Source organism: Dipteris shenzhenensis, chromosome 25 (assembly GCF_047967505.1).
Source record: "Dipteris shenzhenensis isolate YYH24624 ecotype China chromosome 25, Dip_SZ_1.0, whole genome shotgun sequence".
Classification (NCBI taxonomy): Eukaryota; Viridiplantae; Streptophyta; class Polypodiopsida; order Gleicheniales; family Dipteridaceae; genus Dipteris; species Dipteris shenzhenensis.
Genome location: NC_141620.1, coordinates 39,203,725 through 39,231,251, shown reverse-complemented (window position 1 = coordinate 39,231,251; position 27,527 = coordinate 39,203,725). Strand labels below are relative to the sequence as shown.

General features: G+C 46.3%; 1 protein-coding gene across 2 annotated transcripts in view; it reads right to left on the bottom strand.

The window, feature by feature from the left end:
* LOC147885873 (uncharacterized) overlaps positions 1-27,527 on the bottom strand; it is a 47,479-nt gene that overhangs the window by 18,271 nt on the left and 1,681 nt on the right. The gene's annotated exons all lie outside the window — the stretch shown is intronic.

Genomic DNA, 27,527 nt, shown 5'->3' with positions numbered 1-27,527 from the left:
GACTATATATCAATCTCAGCATCATCATCAATATCATCATCATCCCCAGCAACAGCAAGATATCAGGATGGATGAGGCAGTGGAGGCATGAAGTCAGCAATAGAGTGCTGTCGGCCACTCAGAGGTGCGGTCTTGGCACGTCTCCTGGTCGTAGCTCTGCATCTAACCAGGGCTACTGTGACCCCCATCGGTCAGGCTCCGACTCTAAACAAGGAGGGGATGTCTCCAAGTGTGATCTGTGTGTCGACCCTTTGTCTAAGCTGTCGGGTCACGGGCTCCAGGTCATGGTCATGTCGAGGCCTCGTCTCGTTGGGGTCCATGTTGTAAGGCACTCTTTCCTAGTTCTCTACTTCATATCACGGGAGCAGCACCATCAATCACCTCCCAGCCATATCTCGCTGAGGCTGACAAGCAGACAGAGATCTTCATTCAAAAATCAACGTGAATAATTTCCTTCTCTTCTCTCTCTAGCCTCAGCAAGCCCCAATTCCTTAGATAGATCTAGATGCCACATGTCATCCATATAGAGCCTTCCTAATGCAATATTTCACCCCTCTCTTGGGATGCATTAAATTCTTTGCCCCTAGGCACTACCTTTGCATTAGGCCCTTCGCCTTAGATCTACCTAGTCTGGTGCTATCAACCCTCACCTAGGACCTTGACATTAAATCCCTCCCGATCATTTACATGAAGCGCAAACAAATATATTACAAAGATAGATCCTTTAAGGGAAATGTCGACTGATTCTTCCGAGGTCATGCTGCCTCGGCTAGAGCGTAACATTCCTTCCCGCTTCAGACATCAGCGTCCTCGATGATAAAATCTAGGAACACTCTCCGCAACTGATATACGGATTCCCAAGTAGCTTCGGATAGAGGCTGACCATGCCATGCAACCAACACTGTGGGTATCTTCCGATTTCGTATTTGCATTGTTCCTCGGTCCAGGATTCTTGTTGGTTTGCGCCTTGCAATATCCTCTATCTCCTGAAACAAAACTACACCTTCGATTAGTGAGTCACCTGTATGTAAAAATTTCTTTAAGCGCGAAACATGAAAAACCGGGTGCACCTTACACCCCTGTGGCAATTCTAATTTATAGGCTACACTGCCTATTCTCTTTAGAATTAACCACGGCCCACAGTATCGAGGTGATAACTTAGCACACTCTCCTGAAGTCAACGACTTCGAGTGCGAAGGAACTCTGAGAAAAACTTTTTCTCCTTCCTTAAATACTCTTATAGACCGGTTTTCATCCGCATACACCTTGGCTCTATCCATAGCCTGGCGGATATTAGCTCTCGCAAGTGCTAGCATCTCCCGCATCTGAACTACAAAGTTCGCGGCACTAGGCACTTTCTGAGGTACTCCAACTATAGTTGGATTGGCTGGTCTATAACCATAGTTCAGCTCAAACGGACTGAACCCGGTAGAGGAATGTTTTCTATCATTGTAGGCAAACTCCAACAACGGCAACCACTTGTCCCACATATGTTACCTCAATGACACATATGCCCTCAGCATATCCTCTAAGGTCTGGTTGACTCTCTCCGTCTAACCATCCGTCTCAGGATGATCCCCACTACTCATTCCCAACTCAGTCCTTAGCGTCTCAAATACCGCTCTCCAAAAATGACCGGTAAATCTGACATCTCTGTCTGACACTATGGATCTAGGCAATCCATGCAGACGAAATATATGTCTGATGAACAAATCCGCCACTTGCGGGGCACTAACAGACTCTCTAGTCGGAATGAAGTGCGCCATTTTGGTTAGACGATCAACCACCACAAGGATAGAACTGCTCCTACCGCAATGCCACTTGCATCGGTTTCTAGGAACAACGGTTTCTGGGGATCAACTATTTTTAACACCGGTCCTGTGACCACAGCTTGTTTTATGGTGTTAAAACATTCTTCTGTCCCCAAATAAAAGGTACTTTATCTGAGGTCAGATCAGTCAATGGCGATACTATTCCGGAATACCCTTTGATATGCCTTCTATAAAACTGGACAAATCCCAAGAATGATCGCAACGCGGTCAGACTCTGAGGGATTGGCCAAGTCAGTATCGCAACCACTTTCTTCGGATCCATTTCTACCCCCTGTGGAGTAATTATGAACCCTAAATATTCAAGCCTAACCATACACAGTATAGTTTTCTTTTTATTTACATAAAGACTGGCTTTCCTCAAAGTACTGAACACTACTCTTAAGTGTTCACGATGCTCAGTAATACTTTTACTGAATATCAGGATATCGTCAATAAAATGTACTACGAACTTTCCGATATACGGATGTAGTAAATCGTTCATAAGCATGACGAAGGTCGCCGGAACATTGGTAAGTCCGAAGGGCATTACCAAAAACTCATAATGACCAAACCTGCTTCTGAAAGCGGTTTTATGCACATCCTCGGCTCTAATCCGGATCTGATGGTAGCCACACTTAAGATCTATCTTACTGAAAATCACGGCTCCATGTAATGCATCTAGCAAATCATCAATCCAAGCCATCGGATACCTGTGCTTGACAATGATATTATTCAATGCTCTGTAATCTATACAGAGGCGAAACGTATCATCCTTTTTCTTCTTTAATATCACTGGCGAAGCAAAAGGTGAGAAACTTGGTTGAATCTGCCCCAACTTGAGGTATTCTTCCAGCTGTCTATGCACCTCCGCCTCTTCGGTAAAACTCATTCTATAGGGCGGCCTATTTACAGGTTCTGCCCCCGGGATCAGTTCAATCTTATGTTGAGCTTTCCGCTCTGGAGGTAACCCATAAGGTAGTTCATCCCTAAAACATTCAGAGAACTCCTCTGTTATAAGATTAGCCAGCTTGGCCATCTCACCACTTTGCGTAACATCAGTGCTAGCCGAAGAATCATCAACCGGCTCTACCGATGCTGTGCAAAGGAATAAAAACTCTACTTGAGCTTTTCGGATTTCCATTACGGAAACCAACGGTCCCTGAGGTATATCTTTTTCACCTCGCAAGACATAAAGCACATCATTCATCTTGAATTGATATACGTGCTTTTTCCAATGAATGGCTGGATTCTTCTTAGAATGCCACGCCATACCCAGGGCTATATCTGAATGAGCAAGCTTGGTCATTTCAAAATCAAGCTTCTCAGCATAGTCCTGAATATGAAGCTCCAACTGGGTAACCCTTTGGTCCCATACTTCAGTTGAACTTCCATCTGCCATCCTGACTGTATACGCATAGTCAGATGGACTTGTCTTTAATTTCAACCTCTTCACGAGCTTGGAGTTAATCACATTGTGAGTTGACGCCGAGTCAAACAACACAATGACATCATGATTGGCCACTTGCCCTTTCATTTTAATTAACTCCGTATCATTAAAGGCTGTATACCCCGTTGCTGCGGGCTTAGATAGGATGTTACCAGGTGCACTCGTCACTAGCTTAGCAACAAACACACATAACAAACAAGGTACTAACCTCTGAGAAGATCCCGCTAGCCGAATCTGCATCTCTTCCGCTCTGGGACTTCCCTCCATCTCCACGTCACATTCTGAGATCACCATCTCAGCCATCCGACGATCTTTGTTACGTGGACAATCCTTCCACTGGTGAGGCTGAAGGCAACCAAAACATAAGCCTTCTCTCCTCGCTTTTTCCCTTTGTTCTGGGTTCAAGGGAGACTTAGACCAAGCCCGGGCTGCCATTGGGGTTACTTTCCTTTTCACTCCAATGGTGGTACTTGGTTTAGGAGTTTCAGCCGGTCTCGCCTGCTTGGCTTGACCACTCGGCTGCGAACCACTCCCTCTACTAGCCCACTTCTTCTTAAACCCACATTTCTTCAGATACCCATACTGGGTTCCGACCTGTGCAAACCCACTTGGCTTGCTGCCCTTGGCATCCTCATAGTTCAGGGCTATAGCTATTGCATCATCTAACGTGTTCGCGTACTTAGCCCGAACTTCCATTTTTATTCGATCATTCAATCCAAATATGAAATCTTTCACTTGGATTGATTGAGGCAGGGGTTCGTCAACCTTCATTACACTCTCTCAAAACTTATCAGTGTATTCTGCCACTGATAAATTTCTCTGACGAAGATTCCTATATTGATCCCAAGCTCGGGATGCTTCGTCAGGAGGTAAGAAGTGTTTCCTGAACTCTCTTTTAAACCCCTCCCAAGTAGTGGATGCTATACCATCTTTTTGTTGTTTGATCCACCACCGATCCGTTGCCTCACTAAACATGTGGGTGGCCTCACGGATCTTCTTGATGTCATTTCTGATTTCACAAATGGCGAACGCCTCGTCCCATTTATGTAACCAGGTCTCAATGACATCGGAGCTACAGTCGTTCATCCGACCAGAATACTTTTCCGGTCTGTAATTGGCAATATTTGGCACTTTAGCCTTCCTAGGCTCGACCGTATGGACACTAGACTCCGGTTCCATTGGAGCCTTTCCCTTCTCCTCTCGAGAAGGTCTGGCAGACATACTGTGTATCGCTCTCCTAAGTTCGGACTGCCCTGCATTGGCCTGTAATTGCTGCGCTAACAACTGTTGCAAGGCATCCTCCAGCAATGCAATCCTGCCAGATAAAGTATGAGCTGCTGGGCGCGACACCTGTTGGGTCGGCCGGACTCCTGATTCACCAGGGTCCCTCCTGGAAGCCCCTTCTTCTGCTTCCATTCCGTTCAATGGGTGTTTTGTTTTGTTTTGTTTTGTTTTGTCTTTGTTTTTTGTTTTATTTTTTTTTAAACACCACTAGAAAGCTGTATTTACAAACTGACACAATTCAGTGTACTAACAATCTGGCACAATTCCCTATACTAGGGAATTCCTGCAATCCCACATTCACCCTGATCAGGCATTTAATACAGGCATATATCTCAGACCGCGCTTTTCCCTATACCAGGGAAATTCCTGCAATCTGACTCTGATTGAAGCACACAGGCATAATCTGTCCCTGCTACAACATTGACGCCTCATGCATGCTGATCATTCACGTTATCCTGTCTATGGAAGTAGTGCATCACCCTACTAAATCGAGAAGAAAAAAAAACAACAACACAAACTAATGGAGGTCAAAGAAAGCTCCCTGGTCATGAACGGATTCGTCAGAGTCTTTCTGATTCCATGCAGATCCCGCCAACAGCCTGCAGTCATAGTTCCCATGCTCGCTGGCCAATTTCGGACTATGTGGGACAGTTGTCCGTTGACTAGCGCTCCACGCTATCTGCGTTGCCTCTGCGCCCCAGGTCACAACTTACGTGCACCAATCCCGACTAGACCTCTGCTATTCTGCGTCAACTTCACCGAATTATCGAAGGTCTCATCCTTTGTCTGTCAGGCTAATCGTGCCACATGATCTCCCTGCTCACGAACTGTTGCTATCCGTTCCAGCACCTTCCCTTGGGCTTCCTGTTGACCTGGTCAACCACAAAGCACCAATGTCGAAGGACCTTACAGGAACCTTCCGCTCCAACAACAGCTTCAACGCCTGCGTGTCCCGCTCCTACGATCTACGACCTGCTTGCGTAGGCCAGCGCCAATCGATTTGACGCTCACGTGCGTCGACGATCCAGCTCTATCCTTCCAGCTACGCTCCAGACCTGTTATCGATCACGTGAATGATTGAATTCCTTGCCTTACGGGAGTGCCATCGATCGCGGGCATCGTCAGCAGCTTTGGATCTCCCTCGACGCTGGTCTGTAATTGCGCGGCCTTTTTCACTTGCCTAGCCTGTTCAAGGCCCTACGCTCCTCTATCCATCAAGCGAAGGTCACCGTTGGGCGACTCGCCACCAACGCTCCACGCCTTTCCATTGCATTGCAACTCTGCAATACGTTTGACGAAACGCATGAAGCCATCTCCCTCCACTTCATAGCCTTGGCTCTGATACCAATTGCAAGGCACTCTTTCCTAGTTCTCTACTTCATATCACGGGAGCAGCACCATCAATCACCTCCCAGCCATATCTCGCTGAGGCTGACAAGCAGACAAAGATCTTCATTCAAAAATCAACGTGAATGATTTCCTTCTCTTCTCTGTCTAGCCTCAGTAAGCCCCAATTCCCTAGATAGATCTAGATGCCACATGTCATCCATATAGAGCCTTCCTAATGCAATATTTCACCCCTCTCTTGGGATGCATTAAATTCTTTGCCCCTAGGCACAACCTTTGCATTAGGCCCTTGGCCTTAGATCTACCTAGTCTGGTGCTATCAGCCCTCACCTAGGACCTTGACATTAAATCCCTCCCGATCATTTACATGAAGCGCAAACAAATATATTACAAAGATAGATCCTTTAAGGGAAATGTCGACTGATTCTTCCGAGGTTAGCATGCAATGGTAATCTGATCATGTAACCACAGCAAGACCTTTTAACCTTTAGCAAGAAATTAGCATTATGCACCATAGAGAGAGAAAGAAAATGAGGGTAGAGAGAGAATAGAGTCGACAACCGATTGGGTCCTTGTACCCACTTAGGGCCCCCTCCCCCAATCAGGGAAGAATTTAATTTATATTTGGAGAGCTGCAAAATCCAAATAACACTCTTTGAGAGAGCATGGAAACGCGCTTCTGAAGAGTACATTGTGCACATGTATTGCAGACCCAAAGACCTGAGAGGCAACTCCAACCAATACCGAGACCTTGATGATGTCCACACTGACAATGTAGGGCACTTCTGGAAGGCAACGAAGAGGCTTGTGATGTCCACCGGTGATAGGACAAAATCTGTATCAAGTTTTTTAGCACCGTATATAGCTGTGGCTAGGCACATAGTTGTACACATCCAGGATAGGTGTGGGCTTTTGGCATTTGTGGATTTTTCTTTCACAAGCATGATGGACTGATGTATATTTTTTTGAGATAATATAGTATGTTTTGCAGGGACTTCATGGGAAATGATGAAATGCAATGTGGTTGTACCAGACTTCCAGAGCAAGGGTGTCCAGTGTGTGATCAAGCGAAATGTTTTTTGGGGTCATGAAAGTTAAGTCATGACGGGTGTTTTTTTTTTAATTTTCCTGAGTCACTGTGGTATTGCATGTTACGGGAATTCGATATGTTCTGGTGCCCATGTCAAGAGGCTTGTCATGTGTGTGTACGGGCTTGCATGCAAGCTTTAATGTGCATGCTAATGTGTGTGGAATTGTGTGACTAAAGGTCCAAAATGTGCATTTAATGTAATTTGGGGGAAATGTCTTGAGAGTGGTAAAATGTCACTGATGAGGTGGCAAATTAGGCTGAGGTGGTTGGACTGATTGGGAAGGCATCGTGCTCTTGCATGTGGCTACGTGATAGGAGAGGGAAGCTTCTGCTCGATGAGTAAGCATGATACGTGGAGCTTGGGCTTGCAAAGAGAGAGAAGTGAAGAGGAGAGAGCGAGGTTGAAGTGCAGCAAAGAGCTTGTGCGGGCTGGCGAGAGACCATTGCGATGGTGGGAGGCTCGTAGGGTGAAGAGGAGAGAGCAGCTGAAGGAGCGCAACTGTTAGCTGGTTGAAGGGCTACACTGAAAGAGGGTGTGTGTGTGTAAGCGAAGGGCTGAGCACCTATGAAGAAAACGGGTTGGTACGTGATGAGACGGGTGTAGGTTTCCGACTGCAGGAATTTTGAGTATATGAGCTGTGAGAATAAGCGTAGCCTTGCATCGGATGGCATGCCTTGATTGAAGGCTGGAAAGAACCGTACGGGCTGGTATGGAATCTGAAGCGTGGGCTTTGTACGGGCTGCACTACGAGGTTGTACGGGGTGTACTTGTTGATTGGTACGGGCTGGTAGTACGGTGCCTTGATTGCAGGCTGAACAGGCACGCATGGGTCATTAAAGATATCTTCTACGAGCTGTACGGAGGATGGTCGTCATTAAATGCAGACTGTACGGATTACTGCATATGATTGGTACGGGGTGTAAGTACCTGCTGTCGTACGTATGGGCATGCTGGTACGGTGAATATACCTGCAGGTTTACAGATGATTGTTCCCGACAGTTCTTCTTATGAACAGCATATGGGCTTCGGGGTTTTGCTGGCCAATGAGCAGTGGGCTGTGGGTTCATGGTATTCTGAGGCTGACTGTTTTCTGAGTTTTTTTTGGGGGGGAAGTTCAGTTCTGAGTTCAGTCTGTTTCGGGCTGTGTAGTCTTTCCCCTCTTTAATACAGAAGTTTGAAGTCAAGAAGGAGGAGAATATGAAAGAAGAAATTCATGAAATGTCAGAGCTTATGAAGAGTTTGAGGCAGGACGAGGTCAAGGGTCATTTGCACCTTGTGTCCAACGCTTTAATTGTGGAGAGTGGGGACATTATAGCACACGCTGTGATAAGCCTCCTCATGCTGGAGGTGATGTTTATCCATTGCCAACAGGGTTGAATAATAGGATGAATGATCATGGTGTAGAAGTAAAAGATGCAGGTCAACCTAGTACCTCTGGAATCTGTAAAGCCACTGCAGAAGAGAAAGGGAAAGGTAAGGTAGTTACATTTGGCTTGTTGGAGTTGGAGGAAATTAAAGATGTCATGCCATTAGGGAAGAGAGAAAGAGAAGAGGAGGTTGGTCCGAGTGCAAAGAAGGGGAAGTAGTCTGAGGAGATGATGACCTACCAAAAGAAGAAGAGCAAGAAGCCTAGAAGGAAGTACAGAACTGCAGATTATCCCAAGGGGAAGGAGCAGGGAGATTATGATTTGGTGGAAGATCTTTCAGCGAGGAAACCGGACATTACATTTGCTCAAATGATTGGTCTATGCCCAAAGCTTAAAAAAGAATGGAGGCGGGCTGTAAATCCAGCAAAGAAGAACTCTCATAAAGGTACAATTAAGCTGATATCTGTCTCAGATTTGCCGGATCTTTTACTTGCTATAGAAGCCTGGCATAAAGGGAAGGGTTTTGGAGAGGCTTATATAGATGGAGGTGCACAGATTTGTGTGATTACCCAGGCTTGTGTGGAGAGATTAGGATTGAAGATATCCCGCTCCTCTAGTTATCGCATCAGAATGGCAAACCACTCCAAGGTGAAGACTTTAGGGATAGTACCTGGTTTGGAGATTGAGGCATTTAGTGTTTCATGTCGAGTGGATTGTCATATAATGCCTGCAGGGTTGGGAGCCTATCCTCTGATTCTTGGAAGGCCGTGGTTGAGGAAGGTAGGTGCAATTCAGAATTGGCAGAAAGGAATCTTTTCAGTACATACGAATGGGAAGAAATTGAATTTTGATATGGTAAGCAGGGCTGAAGTTCCAGATTCAATAAGTGAGGAAGAAAGAGGTGAAACTAGCAGTGAGGATGAGAGTTCGGTGACTTCAGAAAGTGATGAAGGAACAATAGCATTGGTGGATTTGGTAGATGAGGAATCACAGGTGGATTTTGTGGGAGCAACAGGATTCAGTGAGGAAGAAGTGGATAGGTTTGAGGTTATTGAGGATTTAATGCAGCCCAAATGTTCTCCAGAATCAACCCAGTTGTTGATTGAGCAATCATTGAATCCTGATCTCAATGTTGAGGAGAAAGAGGAATATTTGAAGATGTTGCAGAAATACCCCAATTTGTTTATCACTTCTTATGAGGAGATTAGGGGATTTAAAGGGAAGCCTCTGAGGATTGAGCTGAAGGAAGGTGCCAAACCTGTTTTTCAGAAAATGAGGAGATTAAGCCCGGAACAGAGAGATGTGCTGAAGGAAGAGGTGGATAAGCTTCTCAAGGCAGGAATAATTTATCCTGTAGTTCACTCTGATTGGATAAGTCCTGTAGTCATCGTGCCAAAAGGTGTAGCCAAGTGGAGAGTCTGTGTTGATTACAAACCTCTGAATGCAGTGACAAAGAGAAACCACCATCCTCTGCCTTTTCTGGATGATATTCTTGATAAAGTGGCGGGTCATGAAATGTAAAGCTATTGGTGCTATTCTTTTGCAGTAGGGAGAAGGTTCCAGATATATGAGGCCAGTCTATTATGCAAGCAGGGCGAAGAGTGAAGTAGAAAGGAAGTATTCAGCGACTGAATTGGTCCTGGCTAGCCTCTTGTATGCCTATAGGAGATTTCGGTCTTATCTATTGTCCAGGCCTTTTGTGGTTCTCACCTCATGTTCACTATTGCCTCATATGTTGAATAGTACAAACATCTCCACGAGCATGATTAAATGGAGAGTAGAGTTACAGGAGTATTCTTTTACCTTCTTGGTTGAAAACTCTACCAGAGCTTCCTTGGCTGATCTCCTCACCTATAAGGAAGGACCTATTTTAGTTGAAGATGTGGAGAAAAATACTGACATGAATGAAGAAAAAGTGTTAGAGGATGCATTTGTTTTACACTTTGATAGATCTTACAAAAAAAGTTTAAATAAAAGTACAGGAGGAATTGTCATTTATGATCCTGGAGGAAATGAAATTCGGAAAATGGGAATTCAGCTTGAAGGCAACAGTAATAATGAAGCTGAATATGCAGCCCTCTTCGAAGGTTTGAAAGTATGCATTAGTTTGGGTATTAAGAGACTCATGATTAAGGGAGATGCTTTGTTGGTTGTGAAGCAAATTTTAGGTGTCTGGAAGGTTAAGCATGTTCATTTGAAGAGATGGATAAGTGCAGTGAAGAAGTTGTTAAATCAATTGGATGCCTGGACACTCCAGCATATTGAAAGAGGTAAAAATGTAAGTGCACATGATGCTGCGCAGGAAACTACAGCAGCCTATGTTGATGCAATAGGAGTGCAGGAACCCTTATACAAAGGAAGGGAGACATTAGCTTGTGAGGAAAGCTTCTTGTTAGCTGGTAAAGTGCCTGAAGAAGTTCCAAAACAAAGAAAATGCTGATTTATTAAAAGCTGTACTTCTTATTGTCTGATAGATGATGTTCTTTATATGAAAGGGGCTGATCTGGTGCTCAAAAGAATTCCCTGGCATGCGGAGATTTTTCATATTTTACAAGCTAATCATGAGGGAATATGTGGAGGACATTTTGCTTTCAAAATCATCCTGAGGAAAATACTTACAGAAGGATATGTGTGGCCATCCCTCCAGAGAGACATAAGACATTGGTACAAGTCATGCCTACAGTGTCAGCAAATGAGTAAGAGGATCTTACATCCAGAACTCAGAAATATCATGCTTGCTTATAATATTTTTGAGAAATGGGGAATAGATGCCATCGGTCCTCTACCCACGACAGCCAGAGGAAATTGTTATATGCTGACAGCTGTGGATTATTTGACGAGATGGGCTGAAGCACGAGCAGTACGGGCTGTCAATGCAAAATCTGTATGTAAGTTTGTGTATGAGGATATTTGTTGTAGATTTGGTGTACCACTGGAGTTGCTTTCTGATAGAGGTCCAGGTTTCAGGAGTGAACTGATGGATTTATTATGTAGTAAGCTGAGGATTAAACACAGATATGCAAGTCCGTATTACCCTCAATGTAATGGGATGAATGAAAAATTTAATGGTTTGTGTACTAATATTATGGGAAAGATCATGAGAACTTATGAGAAGGAGTGGGATCTTGCTTTGCACTAGGCTTTATGGGCTTACAGAGTTGCAGTAAAAGATGTTGGAGAGGTCACCGCCCCATCTGTAAGCCCCCATATGAGGAGAGCATGGGGGGGGTGAACCTACGCACAAAAGCATGGCACCCAGGTGCTAGTGAAGGGCCTGGCAGAGGCAGCTCAAGGAGCCTTCATGGCAGGATGCAGTCACGGAAGAAGCGACCTGGATGGCAAGGGTTGCAGGCAGGATCTCGACCTGCAGCAAGCCCTGGACAAGGCGCAAAGACAGCAGCAGGAACAGCAGTGCTTTGGGGTCTGGAAAGAAAACTGGCAGGCCAGCACAGCAGGCTGGAACAGGCCTCACATGAAGGCAGACAGTGGCGCAGGGCCACATGGCAAGGCGGGGGAGCAAAGGATGGGCTGGACCCTGTATTTATAGGGCATCTGCCCTTAAAAGGTGGGCCAAGGGCCCTTGTATTGAGAGCCCCAAAAGGGCAGCCCACAGTCCCATAAATGGGGAGCTGTGGGTCGGTTTTGGTCGGCCAGGGGCAGGGGGCTGAACCGACCAGCAGTCGGCCCTTTCTAGGGCTGCTGGGTCGGTTGGCTGGCCAGGCTCTTGGGCCTATATAAAGAGGGCATTCAGGCCTCATTTAAACATCATCTGAAGCAGCAATTCCACCAGCAGAAGGAGCAGCAGCAGGGCTACCTTTGGGCCTACAGTCAGGAGGAGAAAGAAGTACCTTGTGCTGCACACTTAGCTTGCAGGAGGCTGCCCACCTAGACTGGTTTCCAGACAGCAAGGTGGAGAAGATCATTCTAGACAGAAAGTCTACTCACGCTCGAGGTGGAGCACGCGGACTCTAGTCTAGATAGCCAGCAGATAGGAGAAGGACTTTGTGGTAAGATCAGAGGACCACACCATTGGTGGGACTCTGGATCTGTCTCTCTTGTATTGTGTCCATAGTTGTGGACGGAAATATATTATTTGGTGGTTTCTCTATCTAGTTTGGTTCATTGTCTATTGATGAGTCTGCACACCTATTGAATGCACATAAGTAAAGAAGTTTGTGATTCCACACCCACACCGCACACTGTGTGAGCTCCTGGGCATTATTTCCGCTGAGTGTACCCTCTGTTGGGTATTTTCTAACAAAAGAAGATACTCAGTTTTCACCATTTCATCTTGTTTACGGGAAAGAAGCTCTGTTGCCCTTGGAAGTAGAAATTCCTGCATTCCCATGCTAATGAAGATAAATGAAGATTCAAATTCTACTTTTCAAAACCGGTTATTGGATTTACAGGAAGCACAACTAGATAGACAAAAGGCGGTGGAAAATTATGCTTTAGTTCAAGAGGAGAATCAGAAGAGAGCAAACATAAAATTCAGGGATAAGAAAATCAAGGAGGGTGATCTAGTTTTGAGATACAATAGTAATCTGGATTCTACCTTCAAGAAGAAATTTGTGACTAAATGGGATGGACCTTTTCGTGTGACGAAGAAATTCAAAAATGGATCATATCAACTTGAGGATTTGGATGGACAGCAACATAAGAATAGAGTTAATGGCTTCAGACTAAAGAAATACTTTCATAGGATTATGAGTGTGGGCGGCTGTGGACCTGCTGTGATGAAACCAGACAAGCCGGAAGACCTCATAAATGAGGATATCTCTGAAGAAATGCAAAGCTTATATCCCTCTATCTGTAAGACATGAATGTCTGCAGACTTGGGGATGGGCAAAATGATAGGACAAAATCTGTATCAAGTTTTTTAGCATCATATATAGCTGTGGCTAGGCACATAGTTGTACACATCCAGGATAGGTGTGGGCTTTTGGCATTTGTGGATTTTTCTTTCACAAGCATGATGGACTGATGTATATTTTTTTGAGATAATAAAGTATGTTTTGCAGGGACTTCATGGGAAATGATGAAATGCAATGTGGTTGTACCAGACTTCCAGAGCAAGGGTGTCCACTGTGTGATCAAGCGAAATGTTTTTTGGGGTCATGAAAGTCAAGTCATGACGGGTGTTTTTTTTTTAATTTTCCTGAGTCACTGTGGTCTTGCATGTTACGGGAATTTGATATGTTCTGGTGCCCATGTCAAGAGGCTTTTCATGTGTGTGTACGGGCTTGCATGCAAGCTTTAATGTGCATGCTAATGTGTGTGGAATTGTGTGACTAAAGGTCCAAAATGTGCATTTAATGTAATTTGGGGGAAATGTCTTGAGAGTGGTAAAATGTCACTGATGAGGTGGCAAATTAGGCTGAGGTGGCTGGACTGATTGGGAAGGGTTCCCGCCAGTTCTTCTTATGAACAGCATGTGGGCTGGGGTTTTGCTGGCCAATGAGGAATGGGCTGTGGGTTCATGGTATTCTGAGGCTGACTGTTTTCTGAGTTTTTTTTGGGGAGGAAGTTCAGTTCTGAGTTCAGTTTGTTTCGGGCTGTGTAGTCTTTCCCCTCTTTCAAAGAGTCTGTGTGTGTTCTAGTCAGGTTGTGTGGGAGATTGACTTGTTACTTGTGTGCTCTGGATATCTGCTCTGGAATCTGGTTCATAAGCTCATCATCTACGAGCCCATGTTGCAGCTGATCCCTGTGATCTCGACCATCTGATGTGGTGAAGTGCATATTTCCGGGTTGTCTTTCTTTTTTTTTGCTTATCACCAGTATGCAAGGTTATTGCATGAGTGAGAGAGTGAAAGCTAGGAGTAATAGAATCTAAGAGAGAGCTGAGATATGACTGAGATATAGAGCTGAGAAGTGAGCTGTGCAAAACTGTTAAAGATAACTGAAAAGAGCTGCTGAAACAGTACCCAAACCTTGCTCCATTTGCTGGTCCAACACCATGCTGATGGGCTGCATGTACTTCTCCCACAGATGGCTGAACTGATGGCCAAGGGACCGAGGCTGATCAGGGCCAGAGTAGTGTTGGGGTAAAGGCACATTGCCAACCCTTCATTAAAAGATAGGACACCTATGACTGTCTTAAGACAGTCATAGGGTAAACCTAATCCTAATAAAACACAAGTGAGTTTGTGGTGTGGCTCATCATTCTTTCACACCCGCACTTGAGTGTCTCTCTCTCTCTCACTCTCTTGCTCTTCTTCCCCCTTCACTCCCTTTCAACTGGTATCAGAGCCTTTCCTCTCCACTCCCTAGCCTACCCAACCCTTTCCGTACGGACGTACGGACAGCGCCGTACGACCGTACGTCATCCGTACAGTCGTACGGACGGACTGCGGCGGCGCATTTCGCCTGCAGGGCAGCAGACCAGGGCGCAGGCGGCGCAGCAGATCAGGGTGAAGGCGGGCTGCAGGGCGACAGCGTGGGCACGGGCGCGGGCGTGGGCGCGGGCTGTGGCGTGGGCATGGGCGGCGACGCGGGTCGCGGGCCTCCTTGCATAGCAGCTGCTAGCTGCAGCTCGAGGCGCCGCATCAAGCAAGCAGCCAGCACCTGCATAGCAGCTGCTACTAGCTGCTAAGCCTCTCGAGGCATCGCGCAGCTGGATCTCCTTTGACGTGCGTGTGTGCGCGTAGAGAGCCAGGCAAGTACAGCATTCGATTTTTCGCTGAAAAGACTCGATAGAATTTTTTTTTTGGGGGAAGCGTGCCTACTGCAGGTACAGAAAGTACAGCAGGTACTCTGCAGGTACAGAAAAGTACAGCAGGCACACAAATTTTTTTTTGGGAGAGGAATAGTGCTGAAGCACTCTGTTTTGTGCGTGGTACATGCATGTACGCGTAGTACATGAAGCGTTCCTGATGCATTCCTGTAGCATTTCAGCTGTATAATGTGCATTTGTTGAGGTACAGCAGGTACTCTCGTGTCCCTCACGCTTGAGGTGACTTGTGCCACAGTGGTGGTGTTTGCGCAGTTACTTGTCTTTCAGGAAGGTCAGATGCTTGTTTTGCAGAAGCTTCTATGCATTTACTGAGTGCAATTCTCAGTTTTGGGTGACCATTTCAAAGGGCTTTTGCCTGGACGTGTTTGCAGTATACGCCTTGAGGCAGTGTGTAGCCAGGGAGCACACATTTGCTTTGTTTCCGCAGTGCATTTGGTGACATTTGTTGCAGGTCACATTCTTTGTACGCACTTTGAAAATCTCAGTTGAGCCACGCTTGGTCAGGGCGCATCGAGTTTACTCGGTCCCTAACTGCCCATCGTTGACAGTGCTCAAAAGATTTTCTTCTTGGTGTTTGTACGTTGTGATTTGTGTTGTTACTGAGTACACAGGGGCAGTCTATGCATTGCACATTGTCAGGTAAAAGTGTCAGAGAGATTTTCATATTGCGTGCTACCTCAGTGTTGAGGTGTTCTCCACTTGATTCAGGTGTCAGATCAAAGGGCTTTTGCCCAGACTTTGTTTGATAGCACTTGGGTTACCGACAGAGATCTTCAGATGCATTTTCTCCCCTTGGTATAAGGGTGATTGCTTGGGATTTATCCCATTTACTGTTGCAGGTTTTGTGATAGGCTGAAGTGTCATTTTTTTTTGGGTGTTTGCCAAGTGGTTTCTGCAATTTAACTCAGTGCAATACCTCATCTGAGGTGGGAGAAGTGATCAGTACAGTCAGTACAGCAGTGTTTACAGCAGTGTTTGTGGTTTGTCAGATGATTATGCACTGTTAAGCACTTGTTGAGCAGCTGCAGCAGTCTGAAATTACTGTTTTTATGCCTCTTTGAGCACAGTACAGTGTGTCAGAAGGTACAGTATTTGCAGGGTCATTTACTGTTTTGCTGCAGATTTCCCTGACAGTAAAAACAGCACCATTGAGAGTGCTTCTGGCTCTTGAATAGAGCAGGTTTTTCTGAGAAATCAGAATTTTTATTCAGTCTTTTTTACTTCCAGGGAGTCAGGTACTTTCCTCATCTGATATGGCATCAGGGGGAAGTGATTCTTCAATTCTGAACATAAAGAAACTCGAAGGAGCACACAACTATGCATTATGGGCAGAACAGTGCTTGAATGTACTTCTGTTAAAGAAGATTGCTAAGCCCATAAGGGTGAAGGGTGTCAAGCCATCTGACATGGCAGCTGATGACTGGGAAGAGCTTGATTTGTCCGCGAGGGCAGCTATCATGCTCACTATTTCAGACACTCTTGTGTTCAATGTACAGGCTGAAAAGACCTCTTATGGTCTATGGCAAAGACTAGAAGAATTGTATGCCCAAAAGAGCTCAGCCAGTAAGGTTTATTGGCTGAAGAAGCTGGTCGATCTTCGCATGAATGAAGGTACAGCTATGACCTCACACTTGAGTGAGTTCAATGCCATCTTTACACAGCTGATTGCACAGGGGTTGAACCTTGATGAGGAGTTCAAGGCTACTTTCTTGCTGTGTACCCTCCCCGAGAGTTGGGACACTTTCAAGACCACCCTGTCAAACTCGAATGCCACTCTTATTTATGTTGATGTAGAGAGCTCTCTCCTTATGGAGGAGATGAGCAGGAAGAATAATGCGGGCAGCAAGTCTTCAAATGCTTTGCAGGTACAGGACAGAGGCAGGACTCAGCAGAAGGGGAGATCTGCTAGTAAGTCCAAATCCCGCAGTCAGTCCCGTGGCAAAAAGGACATTGAATGCTTTTATTGTGGCAAGAAGGGACATGTGAAGTCTAAGTGCTTCAAGTTCATACGGGATCAGAAAGCCAAGAAGGCTGAAACAAAGGATGCAGGAAATGCAAGCAAAGGCAAAGGCAAGGCCAAGGCAGATGACTTGGATGCAGTGAATGTTGCAGCAGAGGACAGTGACAATGACATACATGATGTTTTATGCTCTTCTGCTGTAATAGCACATGCTTTGGTTATTGATGGCCATGACATGCACACCTGGCTCTTGGATTCAGGTGCCTCTTTTCATGTTACTCCTCATAGGGAGTGGTTTACTTCCTACACAGGTACTCATGGAGTTGTTCATCTTGGGAACAACTATGCATGTCAGATTGCAGGGATTGGCAGTATACAGATAGTATTTCCTGATGGACGGTCATTTATGCTTGATGGTGTTCGCCATGTGCCGCAAATCAAGAAAAATCTGATTAGCACTGGCTTATTGGATGACAGTGGTTACCACACCACATTTGGGGATTCCAAATGGGTGATTACTGATGGCCAGACTGTAGTGGCTGAGGGTTTTAAGAGTGATACCTTGTACCCTCTTTATGTTTCCAGTGTGAGTAATCATGTTGTTGCCATAACCGAGCTGCCAAAGGTTTCATTGTGGCATAGCCGGTTGGGACACATGTCTGTTAAAGGAATGCAAGAACTGTCACGTTTGGGTTATCTGCCGCCTCTTTCTTTTTCAGATTTGCCTACTTGTGATCATTGTATATTTGGCAAGCACTCTGTCACTCCTCATAAGAGGAGAACTCCCCAGAATAGAGCACCACTTGATCTAGTGCACACTGATTTGTGTGAGATGCCACAGTTATCACTAGGGGGTGCAAAATATTTTATTACTTTCATTGATGATGCCACACGTAAGGTGTGGGTCTATTTCTTGAAGCATAAGGGAGATGCCTTAGATGCTTTCAAGAAGTTTGTCGCTCAGGTAGAGAATCGGACAGGTCGTAGGCTGAAATGCCTCAGATCCGATAATGGGGGTGAGTATGTGTCACATGCTTTTGTGCAGTTTTGCCAAGCTAAGGGCATCAAACAGGAACTCACAGCCCCTCATAATGCATCTCAAAATGGTGCAAGTGAGCGGATGAATCGAACTATTCAGGAAAAGGTTCGATGTATGTTGTCTTATGCTGCATTACCCCATGGCTTTTGGGCAGAAGCCGTGCAAACAGCAGTTCACATTATTAACAGGTCGCCAAACAAGGCTTTGGAGTTGAAAGTGCCAGAGGAGGTGTGGTCTGGCAAGCCACCTTCATATAAGCACTTACGTGTATTTGGCTGCGAGTGCTTTGCTCATGTACGCAAAGAACTGCGCAACAAACTGGATCCAAAGTCTATCAGATGCATCTTTATGGGTTATGGTGACGAAGGTGAAATGGGGTACAGGTTATGGGATCCCGTTAAACGGAAGATTATACGCAGCAATGATGTCATCTTTAAAGAGGATAGTGTACACAAGGAACCCGTGCAACCTGTGGAATACAGGAGGGTTATTTATGATGATGTTGGACAGCAAAGAATGCCCATTTATATGCAGCAGCAGCCTGCTGCAGATAACCCTGTTCAAGAGGGTATACAGGCTGAAAATCAGCCAGATAATTTTGCCAATGATGCACCACTGGATATGCCAGCAGATGGAGCTGTAGCACAGCCAGATATGGTGGTACAGCTACCCGTCATGCATGAAGAACAGGCTGGACAGCAGCCTAATCCGGAACATTTTGTTAGGAGGAGCACCCGTGTACAACGGCCTCCTGCCAGGTTTGTTCCAGGAGCCAATAATGTGGCTGATTTTATCATGCTGACAGATTGTGGTGAGCCTTCCAGCTTCAAGGAAGCTATGGGAAGAACAGAGAAAAAGAAGTGGGAGAAAGCCATGCAGTCAGAAATGGACTCCCTACTTCAGAATGATACATGGGACTTGGTGCAGTTACCTGCAGGTAGAAAGGTTTTGCCATGCAAGTGGGTCTACAAAGTCAAAGTGGATTCAAATGCTTTACCTAGGTATAAGGCCAGATTGGTTGCCAAGGGATTTAAGCAGGAGAAGGGCATTGACTTTGATGAGATCTTTTCCCCTGTAGTCACTTTGAGAGCAGTGTTGGCTCTTGTTGCTCATGATGACATGGATTTATGTCAGATGGATGTGAAGACAGCCTTTCTTCACGGAGATCTCCATGATGAGATCTATATGAGTCAGCCAGAGGGATATGCTGTTAAAGGGAAAGAGCAGCTTGTGTATAAGCTCAAGAGGAGCTTGTATGGACTCAAGCAGGCGCCAAGGGAATGGTACAAGAAGTTTGATGCCTTCATGCAGTCCCAAGGGTATCATCGGTGTGAGACCGATCATTGCTTGTACACCAAACGGGCAAAGGATGGCAGTTTGATGCTACTCATTCTATATGTGGATGACATGCTTATTGCCAGTAAATCTCAGCATGAGATTAGTGCTTTGAAGAAACAACTGCATAAGTCTTTTGACATGAAAGACTTGGGTGATGCAAATCATATTCTTGGCATGCGTATTACTCGTGACAGGTCCAAGGGACTTTTGTTTCTGTCACAGAAAGAGTACATTGACAAAGTACTGCAGAGGTTTAAAATGGAGGGGGGGAAGTCCATTAGTACCCCGTTGCCTCATTTAAAACTCAGCAGTAAGGACAGCCCCAGATCAGATGATGATAAGGCTGAAATGGCCAAGGTTCCGTATGCATCTGCAGTTGGATCTTTGATGTATGCCATGGTTGCCACTCGTCCGGATATTGCTTTTGCGGTGGGAGTCATCAGCAGGTATATGGCAAATCCAGGCAAGCGGCATTGGGAAGCAGTGAAAGGTGTCTTGAGGTATCTCAAGGGTACCAAAGACTTGTGCATATGCTATGGTAGGCAAGATGCATTGGTGCATGGTTTTACAGATTCAGACTATGCAGGGAATGCAGATAACCGGAAGTCTACTACCGGTTATATTTTCACATTTGCAGGAGGTGCTATATTTTGGGTGTCTCAGTTGCAGAAATGCGTTGCACTGTCAACCACAGAAGCTGAATATGTTGCAGCCACTGAGGCCTGCAAGGAAGCAATATGGCTTACTCGGCTGGTGGGAGATTTGGGCATTACAGGAGATATGCCAGTTTTGCATTGTGATAGTCAGAGTGCTATCATGTTGGCAAAGAATCCGGTCTTTCATCAGAAGACCAAGCACATAGAAGTGAAATATCATTTCATCAGGGAGGTACTGGAAGACAAGCGACTTGAGCTTGTGAAAGTGCATACTGATGATAATCCTGCAGATTTGCTCACTAAGAGCTTGCCTACAGAGCGGTTTGCACATTGCCGCCACATCATGGGATTAGGATGAGACCATTCTTACTTTATGGTCTTGTATACAGTAACTGTATATTGCTGTAATTTTTATTCTTTTCTCCCCTTTAGGCACATTGGCCTTTAGGTGGGAGGTTGTTGGGGTAAAGGCACATTGCCAACCCTTCATTAAAAGATAGGACACCTATGACTGTCTTAACCCTTCATTAAAAGATAGGACACCTATGACTGTCTTAAGACAGTCATAGGTGTCCTATCTTTTAATGAAGACAGTCATAGGGTAAACCTAATCCTAATAAAACACAAGTGAGTTTGTGGTGTGGCTCATCATTCTTTCACACCCGCACTTGAGTGTCTCTCTCTCTCTCACTCTCTTGCTCTTCTTCCCCCTTCACTCCCTTTCAAGTAGAAGGCACAGAGGCTGCTCTGAGGGCTGAAGACTAGGGCTGAAGACTGGCTGAAGGAGTGCTGAAGGCTGGAGGGCTATTGAGTGAGGAATGAGGGCATGGAGACCCCCTATTTATAGGGGCTGGAGGGCTGAGCCAACCAGCCAAACTGGCTGACTTTTTAGTCGGCTGTTTGGGCTGGTTGGTTGGGCCCTTGGCCCCATAAAAGGCAGCCTAGGGAGGGGTGCAGGGTAGCCTATAAAGGCAGCTCCCCCAGCCCATTTCCCTTCATGGTTCAAGTCCTAAGGGGGCCCAAAAGGGCTCCTATCCTAGGCTGGACCTAGACCTATCTCTAATCCTAAGATGGAAACACTACTCTACTGTTCTCCAGTGAACAAGGACTAATCTTCTGACTTGACTTAAGGCTAAGAGACTGACCTACATAGCTTGTGCATCACTGTCCCTGGACAATGGCTCACAAAGGGGTCACGGCATATGACAAAAGCTCCTATTAGGGAACTATAACGCACTAGTCAATGTAGCCACTGTGTGACCTTGCACCCAAGTGCAGGGGTGCATGTGACAATGTGTATGCAAGCTAGTAAATAGACAAAGATCCAAGAGAGGTATAGCACCAACAAAAGTATCTTTCCATCCACAAGCGGATACAATAAACAAGCGGCTTGAGTCCCACCAAATAGTGGTCCTCAATCCTTCCACAAGTTGTACTACTATCACCTTGGCCCTTCTAGATCTCTGAGCTTGTGTGTTCCTCTGAGCTTGTGTGTAGCGGAAGATAGACTATCCTCACTCTCTCTCCTGCTCTTGAAGGCCTGAGGAGTGGATGAAGAATGAGGGCCAAAGGCTGCCCTTTTATAGCTGTTAGGTCAGCCTGGCCAACTTGGTCAACGCCTACTGTTGACCTTGGTTGGCTGCTCAACACAGACGACCGACTAGGGCAGTCAAAAAAGTCAATGTTTACTAAAAAGTCAACGGCCAACTCTGTGTTTTTGGATCTGCTGTGACGTGGCATTGACTGTCTGTTGACTGTGTGCTGATTGCTGATTGCGCAGGGCTGCCTGCATGGCTGTACAGATGCTTGCATGGCCATTGACCTGGCTGCCTGCGTTGGCACTATCTAGCATGGCCACGGGCTTGTGGATTCTCATGACATCCCCTTTTGCTGAAACTAGGGTATGAAAGGGACCTCCCATCGTGGTGACAGAGGTGATGATCTGTGGTATACCTGGATGATAAACCTTGATCTGAATGCTTGGTTCATGAATCCGAAAATGGTTGCTAAACTCATGAATCCTGATCTGCAATTACTGAATGCCTCGATTTGGTGCTAACTTCTGGTTCGGATACGTACTGTGGGTTAATATTAAAAGATGATGCTCCATGTGGTTTTCATCGGTGCATATAGGTGATAGGGACGGAGGAAGACTGGTCTTGTTGTAACCTTGTTGCCTGCTCTAATACTATATCCTGCTGTACGACTGTGTCTTGATGGCGCCGGTCTCGAACCCCTTGCATGACTGATATCAAAGGTCGAGGTGGAACACCCTTACTCCAATAGATGAACTTGGACCCATGGCCTGGGATTTTGACATCCAAGCCTTGGTGCTGATAATCTGATCGGACTTCGAATTGTTGGTGCCACCATCGTGCTCCCAAGATGACGTCTGTTGCCTAAATAGGTGGACCCTGAGTGGCCAACTGAGTACCCACCCTGAAAGCTTCAAAGTGGTTGAAGCTACCTGCATGTTGCTCTCCATCTGCTGCCCTGGAAATACACCATTCAAGGTTATTGGTTCCATTGGCGTAAGAGGCAACTGAGCCTTCTGAGTTGCTTTGGTGGAGATGATGTCCTCGAAACTGCCTTACTCTGCCAGGATAAGGACCTTTCGACCTCCAACCTGTCCATAAAACTGAAACATATTGGGAAACTGACGAGGCTCCCCCTTCTACTGAGCTTCAAGCTCCTGGATGACTACTAAGGTTGTTCCTGTAGTCTGCTGCTCATCAAGCTCTTCAATGACTACTAAGGTTGTTGAAGCTATTGCTGAACCACTTGACGCGGCTCCTCCTGTTAGAAGCTTCTAGTAATGCGGGCAATCTTTCTTATTATGGCCTGGCACATGACAATGGAAGCATCGGTTCTCCTTGGCATAGAGTGCTCGTGTCACTGTATCCAAGTACCCGCCATAGCCGTTGTCTTTCGCCATCCAGCTCTTCTTCTGGTGCCTATTCGCACCATCACCTGGCGTGGAATCCTGGGACTTCTTACTGTTGACCTGCTTGGATCCTTGACCCTTGTGCATGAGCTCAAAGTTCTGAGTAAGCTCGTAAGCACACTCATAATCCTGTGGCCTGAAAATGTTGACATACCATTGGATGTCTATACGCAGCCCATGGAGAAATTTGCTTAGCTTCTGACTGTCCTCCAACTGAGCTCCTCCAACTGAGCTGTATATTCACTGTCTCGGTGTCTCCCTGGCGTAGCTCATAGAAGTGACTCTAGAGCCTGTCCAGGTACCGTGGTGGCAGGAACTGTGATCGAAGATCTTTCACGAATTTTGTTCAATTATAAAGAGGTGTCTCCTCGTCTGCATCATAGTGGTCCTTCTTCCACTTGAGCCACCAGGTGACCGCCTTGCCTGTGAGGTGCATGGATGCTAGGATGCACCACTCCTTGTCCTTCGTAGGCATCACTGAAAATTAACTTTTGACCTGATTAAGCCACGAAGTCAACACTAAGGGTTCTTACCATCATACCGTGTGAAGTTGAGTTTCCCCAGGAAGGAAGGCTTGGCTGGAGGTGGAAGTCTCTCCGTTTCTCCCCCCGCTGGTCGGAGTAGAGAAATGAGAAGCTACCGGTCCCATTTCTTCCTTCTCTTCTCGAGTGGTACGTTCTCGAATCTCCTTGGCCTCTTGAGCCTCGCGGTCCCGGAATTCCTTGGCTTCCCGAGCCTCTCGATCGCATTCGTCTTTGCTTCCCGAGCTGCCCAATCACCTTCTTCTCTTGCCTCCCGAGCTAGCCTTCTTCTCTTGCCTCCCGAGTTAGCCTTTCGCGCTCTCTGGCGGCCTACTCACAATCTTCCCGCATCTCCTGAAGCTGTGGGTCATGCGGGTAAAGAGAGCCTCGGACTGTTGTGGCTGCATTTGCATCATAGCCTGCAACATGGCTATCATGGCAGACATGGAATTGTCTGCAAGGTTCTATGGTGGGGGTGGGGGTGGGGGTGATGGTTGAGGCACTGAACCATCCCCCTTGTGTTAAACTGCTCACAAGTGCTCATGGTGTCCTTACCGGATCTTGTCTCGTAGAGTTGCCCCTAGACTGACTCTCCCTATCTCAGAAAAGAAAACTGGATCTCTAATACCAATGTAGTGGGAGATAGACTATCCTCACGCTCTCTCCTACTCAATACTAACTGCAACTACAAGATGATGCACTCAATACACAAAGTGATGTGAGTAAGAGAATCAAAGGGAAGGAATGGAGTGGACCTCCGAAGAGGAAATAGATACAACTGAATAATGAATGCCCAAAGGGCTGAATAGAACTGTATAAAGGGGCTACAACCCTCACTACAAAACTGGAAGACTAGACTACCTAGAGGAGGTGAATCCTCATTAGATCCCTGAAGAGGCTGAGGCTACCCTGCTGGTCTGCTGCGGGGAGGGCCTGGGCTCTTCTGCTCTGAAAGATGAAGAATGAGGGCCAAAGGCTGCCCTTTTATAGCTGTTAGGTCAGCCTAGACGACCTGGTCAAATTGTCTACTGTTGACCTTGGTCAGTTGGTCAATGCCAACCGTTGACCAAGGTGGTCAAGAAAGTTGACGTTGACCAAAAAGTCATTGCGTTGACTTTTGCCCAAAAAGTCACCTCTGTTTTTTTTACTTGCTTTGACATGGCGTTTACTGTCTGTTGACTGTGCGCTGATTGAGTAGGGCTGTCTGAATGGCTGTATGGATGCCTGTGTGGCCATTGACCTGGCTGCCTGCACTAGCACTAGCTAGCATGGTCATAGGCTTGTGGATGCCCGTGACATTATGTAGACTCTCCGTCCAGTGATCCCTCCACCTTACTGCCTGGGTAGTCAGCCTAGCAGCTTCTCCGAGGTTAGTCTACAGCCCTCCAGCCCATTTTTCTCCACTTGGATGTAGGCCCAAAAGTGGCTGATCCGCTGCTCCTTGCTGTTCTCTGAAGGCGCTCTAGGTGATACTTATGAAGGCCCCAAGGGCCCCCTTTTATAGGGCTCTAGGCCCCTTCAAAAAACCGACTCGTAGGGGGGGAATTGGCCGACCCAATCAGCCCCCCCCCACCAGACTTTTGCTCCTCCCCAAAATCCCCCTGGTGTACACAGTCTGCCCTGCCTGGCCACGTGGCAGGCTGCCAAAGGCCCTAGGCAGGCCTGCCCAAACCCGACCCTATCTAGGCCTTTTCTAGTCCCAAATTCGGCCGCAATTCCCACTCCTACTCCTGCTGCAAATTCGTATTCTGCAGGCCTTCTCCAAGCCCTGGAACACCATCCAACAGGTCCGTACATGTCTCTATACTGCTGACGCAGGTCTATACTGCAGGTGATGTCATCTCAGCCTCTTCATCACAGCCCACAGATGCTGGAAAACCTGCACAATTTGGTCTGCTCCAGTCGTGGACAGCCATAGGGCAATTCTGCCTTTGTTCTGCCCTCATGTAGGTGCCTTCTCTGCCAAATACTCCTTTGTCTTTTTGTTTTGTCTGACTACTGCCCACATGGCAGCCACAATGCTGCCCATGTGGCAATCTCTCAAGCCCTAGGTACACTTCCCCCGATGCACTCCTCATTTGGAGGCTCACCAGTGGAGAGGTGACCTATACGATTTCAACATGTGGAAGGGGGGGCACATTTATAGCCCCCAGCCAGCCTGGTCGGCCAGCAAGGGCTGGCTAGATTGACCGACCAGCAGGTCGGCCTGACCCAATCCAAGCAGGGTCGCGTTATGTCAGGTTGACCCGAATAGTGAGGTCAAGTAATTGACCGGGTTGGGAGCCCAAACTGGGCCCCAACGAAGGAGTGATAATTGGAAGGTTGGACAAGCAAGTAATCATTACCTACAGCATGCAGTGATGAGCCTATAACTCAAACCTCCTAGACTAGTCCAGAGGAGACTATTAGGCACAAGCCTAGTAGTCAAGATCCTGGTAGTCAAGAACATGGGACTTCCATGTAAAGCAAATATTGGAATGAATCCGAACAAGTCATCTATTGATGTTCTTAAGATCACTCACATTGTTTATGAGTTTCTTTTGATCTCCTTATTTCTTGTATATCATTAATGTGTATGAATAATTTTTATGCTTTTTTGTTTATACTTAAAGGGTGTATATGTGTACACCACCTCCAAGAGAACACATCATATGTTGAGGTTCTTAATAAGAACCTCAGAACCTCACATGTTTTATTAGTTTGTTTTGATCCTTTTATTTATTGGCTACCATTAATGTGTATGATTATTGTTTATGAGTTCTTTTTATATTTGAAGGGAGTACTTTTACACCAAAAAGATATATATATATACTAACCCTACCCTCTCTCCAGGAGGGCACACCCACAAAGAAGCCCTCTCTCACAATGAGATCCCATAACTTTAGCACCCTCTCTGCAGCTCATGGTAAGCAAAATAATCTGAAGGAAGCAAGCCGATGAAAATGCAACCATCGAGCCTCCAGCAGTGCCCCTACTGGATTCACCTCGATGATGTGTCTGGATCCTCGAAGTAGAATGCCACCTCAAACAGCGGATGAGATTTCCTCAGTTGAAGTTGCCATGCTAGTCCGCACTGAGTTCCAAGTCTAGAATGATGAGCTGTGGTAGAGACCACGCCCAATATCCCCTGGTGAACAAATCACGTCCAAGAACCTCGAACAGCAAACAGCAGTACATACCATGTCCATAGTCTCTGCAACTTCAAGCAATGAACCTTTAACATATTTGTCCATAGCTCCACAGCCCTGCTTTGCTTGCAAGACTTTCAAATGATAGGACCTGAAGTCAGCCCTCTCACCTGGCCACACACCCTTTCTGGCTATGACACGTGGGGGACGACATTACTGTCAGAAGGCTGGTACTATCCAGCGTTCTTAGGAAATTATTGCTGCCATGGAAGTATCTGATCTGGTCAGAAGATAAGTCTGACTCGGTGTCTTGGTCCCTTAGCTTTGCCTTTGGCCAGATGCCCACTCTTGCCACAGGAATAGTACTTGCTCTGCCTTTTCTTGTGCTTTGGCAGTAGTGCTTTAACATGACCTTGAGTGACTTTTGACTTTCCCAAAGATATGAGAGCCGTTTCCTCCTCCAAAAGAGGGATCATAGGTCATCGAAGTCTAATTGACTGATGACCTGGCACCTCAATGCTCGAGAAACCATATCGTACTCTGATGGAAGCTTGGTGATGATGAGGGCCGCCAACTATACAGAAGATAGAGCAGCTCCCATAGCCAGCAACTGATCATGGAGGACCTTAGCATGCATCAAGAATGGCTGCATAGTACCCCCTTTGGGGAACTCGAGATTGTATAGCTGTCCCTGCAAATTGACAGCTTGCATTGCCGAATCCCTTGCATAGAGATCCTCCACTTTAGACCATACCTTGTATGCACTGATCAACGTTTGAACTGCGTGCTGTGTATCAATGCTGAATGTGCCTTTGAGTCTCACTCCTCTCCACCTCCTTGAAAGCATCCTCCTGGCAGCAT